This window comes from Eschrichtius robustus, chromosome 9 (genome assembly GCF_028021215.1).
Source record: "Eschrichtius robustus isolate mEscRob2 chromosome 9, mEscRob2.pri, whole genome shotgun sequence".
Classification (NCBI taxonomy): Eukaryota; Metazoa; Chordata; class Mammalia; order Artiodactyla; family Eschrichtiidae; genus Eschrichtius; species Eschrichtius robustus.
The window spans coordinates 47,000,760-47,006,759 of record NC_090832.1 but is presented as its reverse complement, the minus strand read 5'-3'; positions in this window follow the sequence as shown (position 1 = coordinate 47,006,759).

Genomic DNA, 6,000 nt, shown 5'->3' with positions numbered 1-6,000 from the left:
AAGGCAGCAGGGAAGAAATCCTTTCAAATGTACAAACTTCTGTTACATGTAATAGACAAAGAGTCTGTAGTCTTTGTCTATCTTTAGGATTATCACAGATACACAAAAAAGGTATCAAACTTTTAGTGTTCCAAAGAGTGATCTTTTCTCCCCACAGCTGTTTACTTACTGATCATCTATAAACCAGTTTGTATAATGCTCAATTAAAAAAAAAAAAAGTGTTTATAAAAGGGGAGTAAGGTGTAGTGACTCTCCCCTGGCACAGTTTCATTTCAAAGGATGCTGGTGACCAAGCAGATGTGATCAGCTACCCCTTTAACATGCCCCAAACAGACACCATGACCTCTTCAATCCTGACAGACCATATTCTTTGTAGCTTCTGTTCTGTAGCACTTTGGATGCCTGTTAAATTGTTATTTGTTACAAAGCATGCTTTTGCTATGACAGATGCCCCCAACTCCTTCTCCCTGCTGAGCTCATGGAATCACAGCTGTGTTGTACCACAAGCACAGTGTTGTCAAATCTTTGCTTTGTTTAATTATTCAAGTTGGTTCTACCACAGAATTAAACTGCCTGGGGACATTATGGGATTTCAGCACAAACAATGCACATGACCCTATAGATACCAAGCCTTGCCAAGTATCCACGCGGACCCTGCTGCTCACAGTGGTAACTGACAGCATAACCCCTAACAACCACGAGCAAAGCTAGATGGAACAGTTTAATCCGAAGCCAGTTTGCCTCCTTACTGTACCACAGTCCTTCAGGCTGAAGCTCTTGCTTGTTCAAGGCCAGCATAAGTCTGAAATTCATCCTGGAAGTGGTTACCTCCTCAGAACTCAAGTTCTGGCCAATTTAGGAACACTACTTCAAGGTTGTAGTTTCCTGAATTTAATGGAATTGTCTGGATCAATTTCACCCTCTGAACTTTACTTTTTCTTTACTCTCTTCTTCCCAAAGTACTTTAAAAAGCATAAAGAAGTGTTTATCTGTGAGCTAGACATTGCCCAGTACTCCAGTGGGATTATGACAAGACCAACTTGGAATGTTTATTCTCTTTCATCCCATAAAATTTTTAAAAACTAGAATATTAGGAGAGGAAATAGGCTTTAGAGATCATCTAGTTAGAGTTGCTCATTTTGCAAAGAGGAAATGGAGATAGAGTGGTAGAGAAACTTGAACAGTGTCACACAGCTAGAAGTAGCAGACCTCCTGCTGTGCCCTAATCCAGGGCTCTGCCACTGAAGGGACACCCAAAAAAAGGCCCTTTTCTATCCTATCCTCCTTCCTTCTCTGCACTTCGGCAGGGATGAGTGTCTCTCTCCTGAAGAGAGAAAAGACAGCTGCAGTCTCTTTGCTGTGTTACAGTGTAAACTGTAGGGTTGACTAAAGCAAGGAGGAGGGGGCATCTCTGAGGAGGCCATATTTATAGGGCAGAGGGCCTCCCGAATCCCTACAACATCCTGGTGCCTCAATGTCTACGGGCTAAGAAATCAGTGCATAGAAAGGGACTTTTCTTGGTCACCGTGTAACTAGGAACGCAGCTGCACTGGCGGCCGTGCAATTCTCCAGGGGCGACCAGGCACCAGTCCAGCACCTCTGAGAACTGACAGAGCTGGGGAAGCTGACTTCTTCCCTCCACACTTGGAAAGATGCATGGCTTGAGCTCTCCCAGGCTGGGAGAGGAGAAGCAGATGAAAAAGCTACAGAAGCTGAACCAAAAAGTACCCTTTCTCAAGGCTCTGCAATCATTTCTCAGTACTGGATGAATTTATGGGGAAACATGGGGGAAAAAAATAGAGATGTTCAATGTAATGGACACTCTCAATATTTCAAGGATTAGCAGATTTATCTAGGTGGAGTTTTTTCCACCTAACTTAGAGAAACATAGATTTCTTAGAAGTTTAAGGGAGCTGAGAAGTCAGCAAGTACAAAATACCAATCAACCGAGGGATCCTACCTGTAACAGGCCTAAAGCCTTTCAAGTTATTTTATATTTAAATCAAATATAAACTTTAATTTGGTAACTTGTATTAATAAAATATTTCCCAGGAGACAGAAAAGACTGAGACCGTTTCCTGAATATTTCACTGTTACGCGAATTTCACACGTGTTTCCTTTGCACCTCAATCACAGGCACAGGGAGCACAGAGTTGCTTATGACTCTAGGTAGCTTTCAAGCAAAATGATTCACAAAATGCCTACTATCCGCCAGGTAGATAGCAAAAGCAAACAGTACTTGGTCCTGCCATCAAGGAGCGTATAACAAAGGCAAGTAGCTGGACAACTCTATTTTATCTGTATTTACTTCCTAACCCCTGACCTCCCTCCTAAGCTTCAGTCCTGACCTTTTAACAAGCTGCTTAATTCCCGCCGCCTCTGCACCCACAGAGTCTAATGCATTTCTCAAGCTGAAATGCCTAAAGCTGAATGCATTGTTTTCCCTCTAAAATTGATTTTCCAATTTTTATAAATGGTATCACTATTTTTTTAATATAAATTTATTTATTTATTTATTTATTTATGGCTGCATTGGGTCTTCGTTGCTGCACGCCAGCTTTCCTCTAGTTGCAGCGAGCAGGGGCTGCTCTTTGTTGCAGTGTGCAGGCTTCTCATTGCGGTGGCTTCTCTTGTTGCAGAGCATGGGCTCTACGCTCATGGGTTTCAGTAGTTGTGGCACGCAGCCTCAGTAGTTGTGGCTCGCAGGCTCAGTAGTTGTGGTGCCTGGGCTTAGCTGCTCTATGGCATGTGGGATCTCCCCAGACCAGGGCTGGAACCCATGTCCCCTGCATTGGCAGGCAGATTCTTAACCACTATGCCACCAGGGAAGTCCCGGTATCACTATTTTCAAAGTCATCCAAACACAAGACTTTGTAGTCAGTTTTTATTCCACCCTTTTCCTTATCCTCAAACTCAATCACATCTTCCTATTGATCCTTGCTTCATACTCTTTGGAGTGCACTCTTCTGCTCTAGTCTCACTGCCTCTTGCCTTTATATCTGTGCCCAGGTGCTCACATACTCTCACGTACTCTTGCACTAGTAACAAATTCGTCTAATACCCCCAGTTTCCAGGCTGTCTCGCTACCTTGCATACTACCAGAGGAATCTTCCTAAAATATCTCTTTGATCTTGTCACTTACTTGCTCAAAAATTTTTGAGTAGTAGCCTTTGCCCTCAGAAGAATCTAGTTGCCTTAGCTTGGCATTTGCAATGTCCCATCCTCTAGTGGCTACTGTCTGTCATGTCCCCTGGCTCCCCAAAGATGTATTGTTTCCATATGTGCCTGTTGTTAATGCCTTTCCACTACTTGGAATGCCTTCACCCCAACTCCACCTGTTACCACCTTGACTACTTAGAACTGTCTTTCCCTGCTCGTCAATTCACCTTCTCTTAATTCCCTAAGCATTTATTGCATGCAGCACTATATGTCCATATAACATCATATACTGTCTTATACTTGTTATTTTTCTATACGTCTCCTATTACATATCTATCTGTGAAATACAAGGGGATGTGCTAGGCAGTTTAAGTATTTAATGATATATAAGAATTATAGTATAAGAAAGAAACATGTACATAAGTAACAATTAATATGTATCATTATGTGGTAAGTACTATAAGAAAGGTAGAAAGTAGGAAACCAGAGCAAAGAGAGATTACCTGCAACTGAGAGCATCAGGTAAAAAAATTCATGGAGCATTAGACCTGAACTCTAAAATTAGGATAGCATTCTATGGTGTCTTAGACATACTAGGTTCTCCAAGAATATGTGCTGACTGAATAACAATGAATGAATGAATTAATGAATAATGAAAATGGACACCAAGTACAAGGTGATTTATCAGAAATTACCCACGAATTTAATGACAAAGATTAGAAAAGCTTATCTAAATGGCTCATGAGCAGTTATCAATCCAACAGACATTCCAGTCTTCTGTGTTTCCTTAAACTTCAAGTCTGCCCAGATCTTGCATCACGATCTACTAGAGGTATGTGACATAGTTGTGTCCTTCCAGAGGTGGGCAGTATCTGAGAGCCCGTGGAATGATGGATACAGGCATGCCTTTCCAGTGCCTGTAACTCTACGCTGCTCTTGGAAATCTCTTCTTTCCAGGGGGAGGAAGATATTCTAGTCTTAATCTTTCTGAGAGCAGGAGACCTTGAGGGCAGCTTCACAGACGTACCATTTGTCCTATTTATAATAAGCCCCATGTAGACACTTTCCATGTTACAGTTGGGGAAATAAAGGTATCAAACATAAGGGAATTGCCCAAAGTCACAGAGCAAACCAGTAGCAAGTAGACGTATCTGCAGAGGGCTGGGGTATCCTGTCCCAAGTCCAGTGGGTCATGAGAGCCCATAAGTAGTCCAATTTTGACTGCTTAGAGCAGATAGAACTAGTCCCAGGGCTTCCTTTGACAGTGGGACCTTTTGGCAACCCCAGTCTCTTTATGCATTAACTGACTGTATCAACTCTCCCGCCCGCCGTGTACTGAGCTTCCCACCTCCACAGGCACTGACATTACAGGTTCCTAAAGAGGAGGTTATAAACATTAATCAAGAGAGTGAAGTTCATGCCTGAGAATGTTATGACAATCAAAGTAACACATAAGACAGAAATTGCTTCCACTGAATAAGGAGACATCTTTTCTCTGCATGAAGCCTCTGCCTGCAATGTAATTTCCTGTAGAGGTGGCAGCATGAAGGAAAGAGTAGAAAAGCAAACCAATATGGTTCTTTATAATGAATACACTGAAGAGGTCTTATAAAAGTAAATAAAGTCCCTATAAAACACTAGGAAATTTCTTTGAAAATAGCCCATAAACTGGCTATAAAGGTTACTTCAGCCTGAAAGCCAAGGCATGAATATAATTAGGACTCACTAAAAGAATCCAGACCAAGGGTGAGGACGGGTCTAAGTACTGCACAGTGTGAAGGGAGCAACTGGAGAGTGGTCAGGTAGGAATGTTAATTGCCTCCTGAACAGACCCCTGAGGAGATGCTGCAGGCCCTCTCCATTCTTTTGGGGGGTGAGGCCCAGGGATGGGGACGAGAAGTTAACCATAAAAATTTCACTGCTAGACTAAGTTCCTGGCTCTGTACAGTCATGAGCAGTTGTGATTATTCCCAGACTTGGAATTTTTTTTTTTATTTATATATTTATTTGTTTTTATTTTTAGCTGTGTTGGGTCTTAGTTGCTGTGCGCGGGCTTTCTCTAGTTGCGGCAAGCAGGGGCTTCTTTTGTTGTGGAGCACCGGCTCTAGGCATGCGGGCTTCAGTAGTTGTGGCACGTGGGCTCAGTAGTTGTGGCTCCCGGGCTCTAGAGCGCAGGCTCAGTAGTTGTGGCGCACGGGCTTAGTTGCTCCGCGGCATGTGGGATCTTCCTGGACCAGGGCTCGAACCCGTGTTCCCTGCATTGGCAGGCGGATTCTTAACCACTGTGCCACCAGGGAAGCCCAGAATACTTCTTGAGTATTGATGAGCCTAAAGAAATAGGAAAGGTACAGACAGTGGTTCCAAAAGTCCTTGAATTTTTATAAATCTAGTAATTAAGAATTTAAAATAATTATGTTGGCTCCTCTTAATGGTATTTTGTTAAGGCATGTTTATATTAATAGCTCATGTTTCTATAGCTTTTAAGGGTCTACAAATGAGTTTTACCTACATTACCTAATTTGAACCTCCCGTCAAGCATGTAAGGTATTACATTGTATGAAAGTACAGGCTTAAGGAATTTTGATCTCTCACTAAAGAAATCTTTGGGAACCTACTTCTCCCTGATGCTATACATTGAGTGCGTGGAAAGCCCAAAAGTTCTGTTGGAGAACCACGCCTGTGCAGAGTGAAATAAAAGACATAAGGTGATACGTATATATACGTATATATATACTCACACACACACATATATATACATATATATGCATAATTTCAGTATACATGTGTATATAAGATAAACCAGTTTTTTGTACAGTAAAATGGATGTAGGAATTGTTAATA